The following is a 17,554-nucleotide window of genomic DNA, read 5'->3' as shown; positions in this document are numbered from 1 at the left end:
AAGGCATGTGCGTAAAGTGTCGTCCCAGATTAGCCTGTGCAGTCCGGCTAATCAGGGACGACACTTTCCGTCTTTACTGGACTTTTGTGTAGAAGAGACTTCCTTTCAACGGAAAATATCATAAAAGCGGAAAGTGTCGTTCCTGATTAGATGACACTTTACGCACATGCATTATGCCCAGTTATCCTCAGAACGCGGCTCATATATCGGTAGCATGTGAAGCTGGGTTCATATAATATTCGTAACTATCATCGCATCAATCTGATTTTCTTTTTATATTCACAGTTCTATCACAATGCTGATGTAATGATGATGGTCTGAAATATAATTACATAAATTATTTTAACAAATATGATAAATTATTTATCAGATAAATGAAACAATATAATATAATTGAAAAAAAAAAACACAATGATTACCATCATAACAACAATACAAGTAAACTCGCCATGAAATATAAAATGCCTTCAGTACAATTTAATATTTGATGTAGATCTACAACTGAAAGTTGTAGATGTGTCTTTGTTCGTTGCCACAGTCAACGTGAAGTAACCACTGGGGACTGACGAGGTAAAATCGTAATCCGTTTCTCTACGACGTCGGGTATATATTTTAATACGAAACATTGTGTCAATACACTACTTAATAAGGCGAATTTCATCTTTCTGGTATTTATGAATAAGCGAACGGAACATCCAGTAATGGTAGGCAGTTATTTTCAATAACAAACTATTGACAAATGCGAAACCTTTACATTGATTTTGAGCTTAAATCGAAATATTTTTATTTGAAGTAATGCTGAAGGTGGTTATTCTGTTAAAATAGCCAATTACAGTAATTTAACTTAACTGAAACTACATGTTACTTTGATACACTGTACATTAAACATTTTAAAATACGCAACAGGTTACGAACATATACTTTAATTATTCAAATTCTTAGTTTCGAAGGAAATTATGCAGTTACTGCAGACTGCTATTTCACAGTGCTATCGCGTTATCGAACTGTCGCCACCGTATTATCACATTGTCGCCATCGTACTATCGCTATGACGTCATCGTATTGTCGCACTGTCGTCATCGTTTTATCGCATTGTCGCCATCTAACTATCGCAATATCGCATTGTCGGATTGTCGTCATCGTACTATCGCACTGTCGCCATCTAATTGGCGCACTGTCGTCATCGTATTATCTCACTTTCGCATTGTCGCATTGTTGCCATCGTACTTTCGCACTGTCGCAATCGTATTGTCGCACCGTCGTCATCGTATTTTCGCATTGCCTCCATCGTCCTATCGCGTTATCGTAGTGTCGTCATCGTATTATAGCATTGTCGCCATTGTCGCACTATCGCGTTGCCGGATTGTGGCCATCGTACTTTTGCACTGTCGCCATCGTTTTGATGCACTGTCGTCATCGTATTATCGCACTTTCGCATTGTCGCCATCGTACTATCGCACTGTCGCCATCGTATTGTCGGACTGTCGTCATCGTATTATCGCACTATTGCATTGTCGCCATCGTACTATTGCACTGTCGCCATAGTATTGTCGCACTGTCGTCATCGTATTATCGCACTATCGCATTGTCGCCATCGTACTATCGCACTGTCCCCATCGTATTTTCGCACTATCGTCATCGTATTATCGCATGGTCGCCATCGTACTATCGCGTTATCGTACTGTCGTCATCGTATTATCGCACTTCTCATTCAAATTGCTTTCTGCAATATAATTGAACTGATTAAAACAGTCTGTTGAAATTGTAACAGGGGCGAATGTGTTAATTATAAATTTAAAAGATCCTTCGATTAAAGGAGTAGGGAAATATTGTAACAAAACAAGACTTTTTTCACAGTATGATTTTACTCCACTTTTAGAGTCGTATTATGCAATTTATGTGAATGTGGAGCCTTTTTGTTAAAGACCTGCAAATTACTTCTTCTTGAATCTTAAATTTTACAAGTATGATGCTTATGTAATTGCACGCATGTAATATGATTTGATTTATAGTCGACTTTCATTATCTCGAAGTTGTAAGGACATAACAAAATTAGTTGGAGATATCCGGAGTTAAAGATAAACATTCGAAGAAAACCGTAGACGAAAACAAAAAAAGGAAAACCGAAAGTAACCGCAATGTAACATGAGGTAAATTTACCGGCGGTAATGTACGCAGTAAACAATAACCTGTGACAGAAACCCACTGCCACACATTTACAACAATACGTTGATTAGGCAATTGCGGATTTGTGTCATTGGGGCCCTACTATCCACACCATACGGCCGTTACGGTCAAAATCATATATACGAACATGAAATTCCTCTATAATTAGTTGGCAATAACCGATTTTCAAGAAAATCGCTTTGATATATACAATGTAAAAATCAAAATCTGTATGAAATAAAGAAGGGTCGAAGTTGAGACATGGGATTTACTTTGACATAAGCAGAGTTTCGAGAAAAGCGAGTTGGAGATAACGAGAATCGACTGTTATTTGTTAAAGAGTGCCGTATGATAAATCAGGCGGTTAAGTTCGATGACTAGACTTCCCGTGCCAGAAAAGTGAGCCGAGCGAGGTAACGCATGCGCAATTAATTTCCTTCTATACTACATATAAAATAGTTGAAGTTTGATATCAATTTTTACCATGATCAAGCGCATACCCACATTATCATCATACATCATTGGAAAGATAAATGCATAATCTTTTGAAAATATGCATGTCATTAAATTCCATACGAGCTAACTCAAAATATTTACCTAAGAATAGGCAAACCGGTTTTGACAGCTGTGCAGACAATCATTTTTGGCTCAAATAGTATGACCTACTTTCAAAGCCGGAAACTAACCATTTGCAATGTATTTTACAAATCCTTGGCAGCATGCACTCAACAATGTGCGCTAGGTATCAAACTGACTGTATGTAACCCTAAAAACAGGAGTTCCGGTTTGGGGTTATGTGACCTTTAAGAGAACCCAACCCCTTCGAATTTGAATTAAAGGCACTTTTCCTACAGGTGTAATCTGTTTTGGGAAAGATCATTAGGTTCCGGTACAATGGCACACAGATTTATTCATAAAAATTGCCGTTGAAAGCGTCATGCGTAACAGCGTTTCGCATCAAGAATTAAGGTAGAAAAGCCAAACTTGGTTACATCATACATGCAGCACTTATACTCCATACAAGGCATCACTTCGATTCTAATAGGCAACGCTGATGTTACATATGACTTAATAAGGGAAAACAAATCATCAATGGCAATATTTGTGCATCAAAGCAGGTTTCAAACCGGATTCGAACAAATTTGTTTTTAAAAAATGGCACATTTTATGGTAAAAAACCATGTAGAAGCAGCATTTCTAATGTCATTTGACCCAACAAAAGGGCTTGCTTGCATGAAAAAACAACACACTTGAATTACTGACTAAAAGAAGTCATCGTCAGACATGAGCTTTAAGTCTTTTGTCACACCTGGACCTATGATTCCTCGGCTCGAGTTCCGTCTCGGACAGGGTCCGGAAAGTGTCAGTCTGGCCCGGATGCTCAATTCCGTGTAATCTGAGAAAACAAAAAGGTTTTTTGTGCACATTTACCATTAACGGTGCCAACTAATGTAAGTTAGATACAATTAGATTAAGCTTTCAATAGTCTTTGTTGCTTATTTGCTGCAAATGAATAATTCACCACGCCGGTATCACATTGTCGGGCACGCTGGCAAAGTTATCGCCACAAAATGTGGTTTAAGAGCTGCAGTAAATGTAAAACACCAAATTTTCCTAATTTTGGTGACAAAAGTGTGCCAGGATATAAAAAAATCATTTTACAATAGTTTAATTGAAAATAACGGCGTACTAACCTGCAAAGACACCGATCCTCTCGACACAGCTGGGCGAGTGTTGAGGGCCGTCTCCGAATCAGTCATGCTGTACAGTTTTTGATGGCCTGTCACTTCAGCCGGACTTGTAAACCAATTGGACGACAGTCCAGGCAGAGCTAAAGACCCATTTCGACACCGCCTATAAATGCACACGTAGGTTTACGCATAATATTGAGGTCACTTAAATACAGATTCACTGGTGTTTTTCACGCAGGGTCTATCACAACAACATTCCTCCAGGAAAGAAGCATAATATTAATATCATGTTTGTGTTTTTAGCTGAATACTTGATTTTACTTAAACTCCGCAAGATATCCAAACAGGAAAAATAAGGCAAGGTAGTGTTATTCTGAGTAGATCTGCCTGACGGGGTTGAAGGCGAAGGCAGATAGCAGTGTCGGTCCAAAATTGGCAGGCATTTTTATCCCCACGCTTTTTGAAAAAAAGGTGGGGATATTGTGGTTATCTCCGCCGTCCGTCCGTCCGTCTGTCTGTCTGTCCGTCCGTCCTGGCCACTATCTCCTCCTACACTAAAAGCACTAGAACCTTGAAACTTACACACATGGTAGCTATGAGCATATGTGCGACCCTGCACTATTTGGAATTTTGATCTGACCCCTGGGTCAAAAGTTATAGCGGTTGGGGTGGGGCCGCGTCAGAAATTATCACTCATTTTTTTAGGTTATTTTACATTTACTTCTTTATTTCTACACCGATTCACTTCAAATTGATACTGGACCTCTCTTATGACAATACGGTCAATCTCAACCATGCATGGCCCCATTCCCAACCCTGGGACGCCCCACCCACATAGGCCACACCCACCAAAAATTTACATTTACTATAATTTTTTCATTTCTACACGGATTCACTTCAAATTGATACTGAACTTTTGTTATGACATTAGGGTCAATCTCAACTATGCATGGCCCCAATCCCAACCCTGGGGCGCCCGCCCACATAGGCCACACCCACCAAAAAATTCCATTTACTATAATTTTTTCATTTCTACACGGATTCACTTCAAATTGATACTGAACTTCTCTTATGACATTAGGGTCAATCTCAACTATGCATGGCCCCATAACCAACCCTGGGGCCCCGCCCACATAGACCACACCCACCCAAAATTGCCTTTACTATAATTTCTTCATTTCTACACCGATTCACTTCAAATTGATACTGAACTTTTGTTATGACATTAGGGTCAATCTCAACTATGCATGGCCCCAATCCCAACCCTGGGGCGCCCGCCCACATAGGCCACACCCACCAAAAAATTCCATTTACTATAATTTTTTCATTTCTACACCGATTCACTTCAAATTGATACTGAACCTCTCTTATGACAATACGGTCAATCTCAACTATGCATGGCCTCATTACCAACCCTGGGGCCCCGCCCACATAGACCACACCCGCCCAAAATTGCCTTTTACTATAATTTCTTCATTTCTACACCGATTCACTGCAAATTGATACTGAACTTCTCTTATGACAATACGGTCAATCTCAACTATGCATGGCACAATTACCAACCCTGGGGCGCCCTGCCCACATATGTCACACCCACCCAAAATTGCCTTTTACTATAACTTCTTCATTTCTACACCAATTCACTTCTAGTTGATGATGAACTTCTCTTATGACAATACGGTCAATCTCAGCTATGCATGGCCCCATTACCAACCCTGGGGCACACCTAGGTCAAACATTCGGCGTGGGGATACGCGTCGGCCTCTGCCGCGCCATTTCTAGTTAACAGTAAAAGGCTCAAAAAGTAAATAATAATAATAAATACAGATGAAATAAAGACATGCATAAGGTTCATTATTGAGATTGATTTAAATTAGTGTCAAAATGTCACTGAAAACAATTCCGCGTGTTTAAGTAGTCTTAGAATATGTCTCCGGGACAGGTTTCGGTGTGGTTTTCTAGCATTTACCCCCCTTATGATCCCAAGTTCAACAGCCCAATTGCAAACATCCCTAATTTGGGTCAAAATAACATCTGGCAGTTATGTTTTGCAATACAGAGAGTTTTTGATGGTCAATTGTCAATATTCTTGCAGACGACTAACTTGGTCGGATGTGCTTAAAGGTTACGCATGCGCAATTAATTATCTTCTATATTACATATCGTGGGCTTAGCGCAAAAAGGTTGTAACTGACATTTTTACCAAAAATCATATTTTTTCATTTTTTTTTTTTTTTACTTTCCACATGCTAAATAGATATTAAGATTATATTCTGAAAATTTACCCATGAAAACATGTATTTGGCTTATGGTTGTATTTAATTTTGGATAATTTTTGTTATGCAAAACAGTTGTATCTCAAGTTACAACCTTTGAGCACAAAAAATTACAAAGTTAAAATGTTGGAAGGGAAGTAACTCATCTTTACATCTTTAGTTTATGACATCATAATTATGACATCACTGTTTGATTTGCTTGCCACGTGGGCCTTGACATTCTAAAGGTTGTTTTATTTTATTTTTAATTCTCAAGAACATACATAATTACCTTTACATCTTTCTTAAATCTTTTAATATTTGTATTGTTATTATTATAATTCAACAGAGTTAAAGTCAAAACAAGTTTATCTTATCAGCTTATTTTAATTTAAAAATAATGAACTTTAATCCTCTCTCTGAATTCAAATACAAACTATTCAAATATAATTGTGATATAAGAAAAATGATAAGATATAAACTAGAACAAAATACGATTGATCTTTTTCCTACCTTTTGAGCATCATTATTATAATTGTCTCAGTCTGACATGCTACACACTGCAGTGATTTTTTTTTGCTTTTATTTGTTACAGCCTGTGCCATTTGAATTGGGAAAATTAGCGCGATAAACCATGAAATTGGGAAAAATAGCGCGATAAACCATGAAATTGGGAAAAATAGCGCGATAAACCATGAAATTGGGAAAATTAAGCATTATAAATATGATTATAAGTAATAACATTAAAATTGTTTAAAAGTGCATGTTCAGGGTTTTTTCTAGCTATTTTGGGAAAAGGAGTCTGGTCAAATTGGGATTGTTTTAATTGATAAAAAGTTGCAAATTTGGGAATTATTTATCGAAAACAAGGACTTAATTAAAGTTATATATTTTGCAGGATGTTATATCTAGAGTTAAGAAATAATAAGGCAAAAGAAACATCTTTCTTAAAAAAATTTTTTTTTTTTTTTTTGGAAATTGGGCTTTTTTAGGAAAGTTTGGTCAGCTTTTTGGGGAAAAAACGTTGATTTTTGCAATTGGGAAGCAGCCGAAATTCGGCTGTAATTTTTAGAAGAAAAATCACTACACTGGTACCATTGTCTCAGTCTAAATTGCTACGTACTGGTATTATTGTCTCATTCTGACATGCTATTTACTGGTACAATTGTCTTAGTCTGACATTCTATATACTGGTACCATTGTCCCCATCTGACATGTTATGTACAGGTATAATTGTAACAGTCTGACGTGCTATGTACTGGTGCCATTGTCACGGTCTTAGATGCCACACACTGCATGGTACCATTGTCACAGTCTCACATGCTACATACCGGTATAATTGTCACAGTATGACAAGCTTCTTACTGGTACCATTGTCACAGTCTGACATGCTACGCACTGGTACCATTGTCACAGTCGCAGATGCTACGTTCTGGTACCATTGTAACAGTCTAAAATGCTACATACTGGTACTATTGTCACAGTCTAGCATGCCATGTACTTGTATAATTGTAACAGTCTGACAGGCTACGTAGTGATACCATTGTCACAGTCTCACATGCTAGCCACTCGTATACTTTTCACAGTCAGACAAGCTACGAAATTGTACGATTGCCACATTCGCACATGCTCCATACTGGTATAATTATAACAGTCTGACTTGCTACATACTGGTACCATTGTCACAGTCTGACATGCTACATACTGGTACCATTGTCACAGTTGCAGATGCTACGAACTGGTACCCTTGTAACAGTCTGACATGTTACATACTGGTTACATTGTCACAGTCAAGCATGCTAAAAGCCTATGTACTGGTATTATTGTCACAGTCTCACATGCAAAATACGGATATAATTGTCACAGTATGCTACGTTCTGGTACCAATGTAACAGTCTCACATGCTACATACTGGTACTATTGTCACAGTTTAGCATGTCATATACTGGTATAATTGCAACAGTCTGACAAGCTTAGTAGTGGTACCATTGTCACAGTCTCACATGCTACATACTGGCAAAATTTTCACAGTCCGACAAGCCACGTAGTCCTGGGTACCATTGTCAAAGTCAGACATGCTAGATACTGGTACCATTGTCAAAGTTGCATATGATTCATACTGGTACCATTGTAACAGTCTGACATTCTACATACTGGTACCATTGTCACAGTCTAGCCTGCTATGTACTCATATAATTGTAACAGTCTGACACGCTACGTAGTGTTACCATTTTCACAGTCTCAAATGCTACTCACTGGTATAATCTCACAGTCTGACAAGCTAATGATTGGTACCATTGTCACAGTCTCAAATGCTACCCACTGGTGTAATCTCACAATCTGACAAGCTACATAGTGGTACCATTGTCACAGTCTCAGATGCTACGTACTGGTACCATTGTCTCAGTCTCACATGCTATGTACTGTTAAATTGTCACAGTCTGACATGCTACATATTGGTACCATTGTCACAGTCTAACATAATGCATACTGGTACCATTGTCACAGTCTGACCAGCTATGTACTGGTACTATTGTCACATTCTGACATGCCACATACTGGTACCATTGCCACAGTCGCAGATGCTACGTAATGGTACCATTGTTACAGTCTGACATGCTACATAGTGGTTACATTGTCAAAGTCTAGCATGCTATGTACTGGTATAAATGTAACAGTCTGACATGCTACATAGTGGTACCTTTGTTACAGTCTCACATGCAGCAATGATGCTACCTACTGTATAATTTTCACAGTCTGACAAGCTATATAGTGGTACCATTGTCACAGTCTCAGATGCTTGGTACCAGTACCATTGTCACAGTCTCAGATGCTATGTACTGGTACCATTGTCTTAGTCTCACATGCTATGTACTGATATAATTGTCACAGTCTGCCATGCTTAATATTGGTACCATTGTCACAGTCTAACATAATACATACCGTTACCATTGTCACAGTCTGACATGCCACATAGTGGTATAATTGTAACAGTCGGACAAGTCATGTTGATGAATGATCTTACTTTTGCTGTTATACCCAGTTAAAGCGTTTATGGTATCAAATCTTTAGCTATTAATTCTTTTATGTTAAATAACTGCAGACCAAATTGAACAAAGTAACAAGGGAATTATTGTGAATACTACTTAGAAGTCTCAATTCTATTTTCCAAATCTCAATTCTACCTTTTTGAAACAAAATTAACTTGTTCTAGAACTTTCTTTATTGTTAATTTTATTAATTTACCTATGTTCAATTCCCTTTTATTCATTTAAAAATCAAGTGAATGAACCGTGAACAAATAATTATATTCTTTATAATTAAATATAGTATTATATATAAGCATTATAGAAAAATGATGTACATGAACGGCAGGAAATAAGTTAATTAATTAATTAAGTTGGCTTGAGTAAAAATCTTTAAATACTAGAAATATTATTTGTTCGTTTCTTTAATTGCATTTGTCGAGACTGCAGTATAAAATCACAAACTTTTTCGGTAATGTATAATAAAGGATAAAATAACTACCTCAAAGTTTGAATCTTAGCTGATCATGTAGATCTCTAGAATAGTTTAAGAGATGATTAAAAAATCGTTTTAAGATCTCATTTAATTTAATTTATTAAAGTAAACAACAAATTATATTATAAAAAAACGTATATCAATAATGTGTGGAATAATTATGACTACATTTTATACACCATACTAAAATGATTGTATTTGTTCAAAAAAGTGTTTTATGATTGTTGAAAGTTTATGGTAACTAATAAGTTTTACTTTCTTTTACTAATGATGAAGAATAAAGAGTATTATGATGAGATACTTCCATTTAACACACAAATAAATATTAAAATCTGCCCAAATTAAAAATGGAAAACAGTTGTAACTTTAGTTACTTCCCTATTGCATAAAAATAATAAATGAAATTTACCAAAATTTCAGGTGGAAAATGGTTGTTACTTGAACATGTTCAAATATCTCTTTCCATAATTATTCTACAGATTGGAAATGAGTCTTTTAACACTGCTTGGAACTAACCAAATATATGCTTTTTTAATAAAATCCAGCAAGAATTTTTTTTTTAAATTGGGCAGTTTTTTGTCTCTCCTGTAAAATTTCCAAAAATGGAGTTACAACCGTTTTGCGCTAAGCCCACGATATAAAATAGTTGAAGTTCGATATCAATTTTTACCATGATCAAGTGCATACCCACTATATCATCATGCATCATTGGAAAAATAAATGCATAATCTTTTGAAAAAATGCATGTCATTAAATTCTATACGCGCTAATTAAAAATATTTATCTTAGAATAGGCAAACCGGTTTTGACAGCTGTGCAGACAACCATTTTGGGCTCAAATAGTATGACCTACTTTCAAAGCCGGGAACCATCAACACAAAAAGTAGAGCACAAAATTGGCTTATTTTCTTATTGCTTACAAATAAACCTTCAAGTTGAAACCAAAACTAACCATTTGCAATGTATTTTACAAATCCTAGGCAGCATGCACTTAACAATGTGTGCTAGGTATCAAACTGACTGCATGTAACCCTATAAACCGGAGTTTCGGTTTGAGGTTATGTGACCTTTAAGAGAACCCAACCCCTTCAAATTTGAATTAAAGGCACTTTTCCCACAGGTGTAATCTGTTTTGAGAAAGATCACATGGTTCCGGTACAATGACACACAGATTTATTAGTAAAAGTTGCCGTTGACAGCGCCATGCGTAACAGCGTTTCGCGTCAAGAATTAAGGTAGAAAAGCCAAACTTTGTTACATCATATATGCAGCACTTAGACTCCATACAAGGCATCACTTTCGATTCTAATAGGCAAAGCTGATGTAACATTTGACTTCATAAGTGAAAAAATCATCAATGGCAATATTTGTGCATCAAAGCAGGTTTTGAACCGGATTCGAACAACCTTCCTAGAAAAAATGGAACATTTTAGGTAAAATCCATGTAGAATCAGCATTTCTAATGTCATTTGACCCAATAAAAAGGCTTGCTTGCATGAAAAAACAACACACTTGACTTCCTGACTAAAAAAGTCATCGTCAGACATGAGCTTTAAGTCTTTTGTCACACCTGGACCTATGATTCTTCGGCTCGAATTCCGTCTCGGACAGGTTCCGGAAAGTGTCAGTCTGGCCCGGGTGCTCAATTCATGTAATCTGAGAAAACAAAAATGTTTTTTGTGCACATTTACCCATTACGATGCAAACTAATGTAAGTTAGATACAATTAGATTAAGTTTTCAATAGTCTTTGTTGCTTTATTTGCTGCAAATGAATAATTCACTACGCCGGCATCACATTGTCGGGCACATTGGCAAAGTTATCGCCACAAAATGTGGTTTAAGAGCTGCAGTTAATGTAAAAAACCAATTTTCCTTATTTTGGTGACACAAGTGTGCCAGGATATTAAAAAAAACATTTTACAATAGATTTAATTGAAAATAACGGCGTACTAAACCTGCAAAGACACCGATCCTCTCGACACAGCTGGGCGAGTGTTGAGGGCCGTCTCCGAATCAGTCATGCTGTACAGTTTTTGATGGCCTGTCACTTCAGCCGGACTTGTAATCCAATTGGACGACAGTTCACGCAGAGCTAAAGACCCATTTCGACATCGCCTGCAAATACACACTTAGGTTTACGCATAATATTGAGGTCACTTAAATACAGATTCCCTGGTGTTTTTCACGCAGGGTCTATCACAACAACATTCCTCCAGGAAAGAAGCATAATATTTTTATCATTTTTTGAAAACGTTTGCACTTCCTAAATTAATTTATGTATTGAATGTTCTCCCAAATCCACCAAATGATGTTATTAACGATATAAAATCAGCAATATTAAATTTCACATGGGACGGTTAGCCTGATAAAATAAAACGAACTCAGATAATTCAATCTGTAGAAATGAAGTATCCAATTAACGAACATTGACTCATTCTTGAATGCAATCAAATGCAGCTGGGTTAAAAGATACCTAGATAATACCAATACGAGTAAATGGAAATTATTCTACCAGAAAATCCTAAAAAAATATGGTGACTCCTTACTCTTTGAATGTAACATCAGCAATACTATCTTACATGAAATTGCAAACGAAAACATATTTCTGTCTGATGTTCTATCAGCATGGAGTGATGTCACTCATAACCTAGAAACCCAAACCAGCAGTAAAACTACTTTATGGAACAATAAAGACATAACTTCAAACAATAAGACGTTTTGCTAAAAATATTGGTTTGAACGAAGCATTAAATATGTCCACCAATTATATAACTACAGAATTAAGGATTTCTACTCTTTTGATGATATATGCTACATATACGGAATACCTTCAATTAATTTCCGAAGTACTACAAACTAATCAAAAGCTTACCCATACATATTCAATCTGAAATCAATACAACTAATACACCATGTACTCAAACAACATTCGTAGAAAACATACTTAGAAGAAAAAACAAAACGAGTAAAATAATTAACACACTACAATTAAAAAAACTACAGAAAACTCCAAAACCCCCCAAAATGGCAAGTCCTTTTCGGAGAACATGAACTTAATTGGAAACACATATTTACAATGCCACATAAAGCATCTATTGAAAGCACACTGAGAAATTTTCAATAAAAATACATCAATAGAATTATAGCTACAAATAAATATATCTTTAAATGCAAATTATCTAACTCAAATCTGTGTGACTTCTGCGGTGAAAACATAGAAACTATAGAACATCTTTTTAGGGAGTGCAAACACATCCAGCCTATTTGAAATCAATTAGTATCTTTTCTTGAACAACAGCAAATAAACGTTAAACTATTTTTCTTTAATGTAAGTTTCGGAATTTACTCATTGAAATCAATACACTGTAATAATATTGTGAATTTTATTCTGATATTGATGAAATATTTTATCTTTAACATGAAGTACAAAAAACAAGCACCAAATTTTTATTGTTTTGTCCATAGTCTTAAACTAAAAATCCAGATTGAGAAAGAAATAGTCCTCAGTAATGACACATTACAATTCTTTGAACAAAAATGGAATCGGATTAAATTCTCATAATGTTTGTCCACTTATATACATTTCACTCTGTTGTTAGTTTATCTTTCTAAAATATTTTTGTATATTTTTTTTCAATCTTATAAGATCAATGTGAATATACAACAAAACACACAAGTCCAGTATGCTTTCTTCCCACATTATACAACTAATCATATTTAATAACTATTATTCTGTTGTTCTTTTCTTTTCTCTTAAAAAACACATCTATCACAAACAACCAAAGAAAAAACATATTAGCCCAGTTTTTATTGTTTTTGTTTTCTTTTTAATTTTAAGGAAACCAAAATTGCTTACAAATATACCTTCAAGTTGAAACCAAAACTAACCATTTGCAATGTATTTTACAAATCCTAGGCAGCATGCACTCAACAATGTGCGCTAAGTATCAAACTGACTGCATGTAACCCTAAAAACAGGAGTTCCGGTTTGGGGTTATGTGACCTTTAAGAGAACCCAACCCCTTCGAATTTGAATTAAAAGGCACTTTTCCCACAGGTGTAATCTGTTTTGGGAAAGATCATTAGGTTCCGGTACAATGACACACAGATTTATTCATTAAAGTTGCCGTAGAAAGCGCCATGCGTAACAGCGTTTCGCATCAAGAATTAAGGTAGAAAAGCCAAACTTGGTTACATCATACATGCAGCACTTAGACTCCATACAAGGCATCACTTTCGATTCTAATAGGCAACGCTGATGTTACATATGACTTAATAAGGGAAAAAAAATCATCAATGGCAATATTTGTGCATCAAAGCAGGTTTTGAACCGGATTCGAACAAATTTGTTTTTAAAAAATGGCACATTTTATGGTAAAAATCCATGTAGAAGCCGCTTTTCTAATGTCATTTGACCCAACAAAAGGGCTTGCTTGCATGAAAAAACAACACACTTGAATTACTGACTAAAAAAAGTCATCGTCAGACATGAGCTTTAAGTCTTTTATTACACCTGGACCTATGATTCCTCGGCTCGAGTTCCGTCTCGGACAGGCTCCGGAAAGTGTCAGTCTGGCCCAGATGCTCAATTCCGTGTAATCTGAGAAAACAAAAAGTTTTTTTGTGCACATTTACCAATAACGGTGCCAACTAATGTAAGTTAGATACAATTAGATTAAGCTTTCAATAGTCTGTGTTGCTTTATTTGCTGCAAATGAATAATTCACCTTGCCGGAAACACATTGTCGGGCACGCTGGCAAAGTTATCGCCACAAAATGTGGTTTAAGAGCTGCAGTTAATGTAAAACACCAAATTTTCCTAATTTTGGTGACAAAAGTGTGCCAGGATATAAAAAAATCATTTTACAATAGTTTAATTGAAAATAACGGCGTACTAACCTGCAAAGACACCGATCCTCTCGACACAGCTGGGCGAGTGTTGAGGGCCGTCTCCGAATCAGTCATGCTATACAGTTTTTGATGGCCTGTCACTTCAGCCGGACTTGTAAACCAATTGGACGACAGTCCAGGCAGAGCTAAAGACCCATTTCGACACCGCCTATAAATGCACACGTAGGTTTACGCATAATATTGAGGTCACTTAAATACAGATTCACTGGTGTTTTTCACGCAGGGTCTATCACAACAACATTACTCCAGGAAAGAAGCATACTATTATTATCATTTTTGTGTTTTTAGCTGAATACTTGATTTTACTTAAACTCCGCAAGATATCCAAACAGGAAAAATAAGGCAAGGTAGTGTTATTCTGAGTAGATCTGCCTGACGGGGTTGAAGGCGAAGGCAGATAGCAGTGTCGGTCCAAAATTGGCAGGCATTTTTAACAGTAAAAGGCTCAAAAAGTAAACAATAATAATAAATACAGATGAAATAAAGACATGCATAAGGTTCATTATTGAGATCGATTCAAATTAATGTCAAAATGTCACTGAAAAACAATTCCGCGTGTTTAAGTAGTCTTAGAAAATGTCTCCGGTACAGGTTTCGGTGTGATTTTCTAGCATTTACCCCTCTTATGATCCCAAGTTCAACAGCCCAATTGCAAACATCCCTAATTTGGGTCAAAATACCATCTGGCAGTTATGTTTTGCAATACAGAGAGTTTTGATGGTCAATTGTCAATATTCTTGCAGACGACAGACTTGGTCGGATGTGCTTAAAGGTTACGCATGCGCAATTAATTACCTTCTATATTACATATAAAATAGTTTAAGTTCGATATCAATTTTTACCATGATCAAGCGCATACCCACTATATCATCATGCATCATTGGAAAAATAAATGCATAATCTTTTGAAAAAATGCATGTCATTAAATTTTATACGCGCTAATTAAAAATATTTACCTTAGAATAGGCAAACCGGTTTTGACAGCTGTGCAGACAATCCATTTTGGGCTCAAATAGTATGACCTACTTTCAAAGCCGGGAACCATCAACACAAAAAGTAGAGCACAGAAAAGGTTTATTTTCTTATTGCTTACAAATATACCTTCAAGTTGATACCACAACTAACCATAACAATATGTGCTAAGTATCAAACTGACTGCATGTAACCCTAAAAACAGGAGTTCCGGTTTGGGGTTATGTGACCTCGAGAGGCTTTCCGTGCCACAACGAAAGCGAAAGTAGGCATTTTTAAGTAAAATTGATGAAAATTACTATATAGCGTACATTGAATGTAAAGATTTGATCATAAAGATAATATCAATGACACTTGATATATTATTACGGAAAAGCTTTGTTAAAAAGTCATCAAAGTGGCATGTATGCACGATTGTTCCACCAGCCTCCTCATCATTCCATTTTCGGTACAGTTTGTGAAAAGTGTTTGGACCTGCAGAATCCTGTGAACCTGTAGCTGGATATATGCTTCACGGACCACCTCTTGTTATGCACAAATGTGTTTATGGGTTTTAATTTTATATTTTCTAACCGTTTTTTATGTGAATTACGATCATCCATTTTTCTTGTTTATAACAGAGAGGCAGCGAAGAATGAACAGAGAGGCAGCATTTTGACAGAAAGGCCACCGATATGCTTCTAAACCGTGATGCACCACTTTCGCACTGACTATCTCTCATCCATCATTATAAGTGTAAGGCTAAAAGGATTCTGGATGAATATAATTAGATACCATGCTACACATGCGCATTGTGTTAAAGTGACAATATGGGCATCTAACAGTATATAGGTGTCTATCGCAACCGCTGTTTTTTTAGGTTGTTTTCACTTCATATACACTTATATTTGTTAATGCAGCATCAACATACTGAAACAATATCCCGGAAAGATAAAAATAATTCATTTGAATATCAACCGTACTTTATTTTTGACAACTGACGGCAGAAATGATTCGATGTACGATATGAATCTAAATGTAGTGTTTTTGCAGATTCGTTCATACGACACAAAGACACAATTTTGTTTTACGGATTATTTCGACTTATAGGACTGGGTGAGTCGTGTAAAATATCGAAAATAATATATATATATATATATATATATATATATATATATATATATATATATATATATATATATATATATATATATATATAATTAACAGGTCAAAATAATTCGTTAAAATGTGGTAACTGACCAATTATCTACAACTCATCTTGCACAAGATGAGTTGTAGATAATTGGTCAGTTACCACATTTTAACGAATTATTTTGACCTGTTAATTCTTTTCAGGTCAATTCCACAGTGAAAAATGCCCATAATATCACTTTAACAATATGAAAAATATATGAAAGCATGAACAACAAACTAAACACAAGATTGGAAGAAATGTCAATGGCCTAATGTGCATGACATCCATATTTCTAACGTTCTGTTACACACACGTGTTGTCAATATGAATTTAGGCTTCTGCTTTGTTGTGCGTGAGAAGGATTCGCTCGAAACTAAGAAGAAGAAGAAGTTATTCGCTAGCAGTACGAAGAAATGTACTCGAAAACGCATTCCTCGAGATCATAAGTAACAAGGGGAACAACTCCGACTTCATCACGCTCATATAGGATCTTACCTTGATTCAGATTGAACATTAATTAATAAATACAAAAGAGAATAAAGGTTGAAACAATCAATTAACAATTTTAAATCTGTTTAAGTTTGCTAATAAAATAGAGTATGGAATAAATATATCAGAAACATAAATCGCAATTTTTAATTAAATGCGTGTAATAGTATTAAAGAAAATGCCTTATCTATGTGTCGCGCAACGGAAGTTTCGTATGAATTTAGAAACTTGACTAGATTTAAGGCTAACGTTTCTAAGTATTGACCATGGGCACTTTTAAGCGTACATTTGACATTTGTATTGAACTGCTATTGCTTCAATATTTGGAAGGAAAACCATGTGCCACAAGGTAGGTGCTTCTACGATAATACC

General features: G+C 35.9%; 1 long non-coding RNA gene across 2 annotated transcripts; it reads right to left on the bottom strand.

Moving 5' to 3' along the window:
- Positions 1–309: 309 nt before the first annotated feature.
- On the bottom strand, positions 310–16,372 carry LOC127872045 (uncharacterized). Of its 2 annotated transcripts, XR_008045714.1 has the most exons (7): positions 14,536–16,372; positions 14,150–14,236; positions 11,592–11,751; positions 11,205–11,290; positions 3,861–4,020; positions 3,476–3,562; positions 310–1,723 (listed from the first exon to the last, which is right to left on the bottom strand). It is a non-coding gene; the product is annotated as an uncharacterized LOC127872045 (long non-coding RNA). The 2 variants fall into 2 exon arrangements; XR_008045713.1 differs by having other exon boundaries at positions 11,592–14,236.
- Positions 16,373–17,554: the final 1,182 nt, after the last annotated feature.

The sequence above is a fragment of the Dreissena polymorpha genome, chromosome 1 (genome assembly GCF_020536995.1).
Source record: "Dreissena polymorpha isolate Duluth1 chromosome 1, UMN_Dpol_1.0, whole genome shotgun sequence".
NCBI lineage: Eukaryota > Metazoa > Mollusca > Bivalvia > Myida > Dreissenidae > Dreissena > Dreissena polymorpha.
Note: the sequence above shows the minus strand (reverse complement) of the source record. Positions and strands in the feature narration are given on the sequence as shown.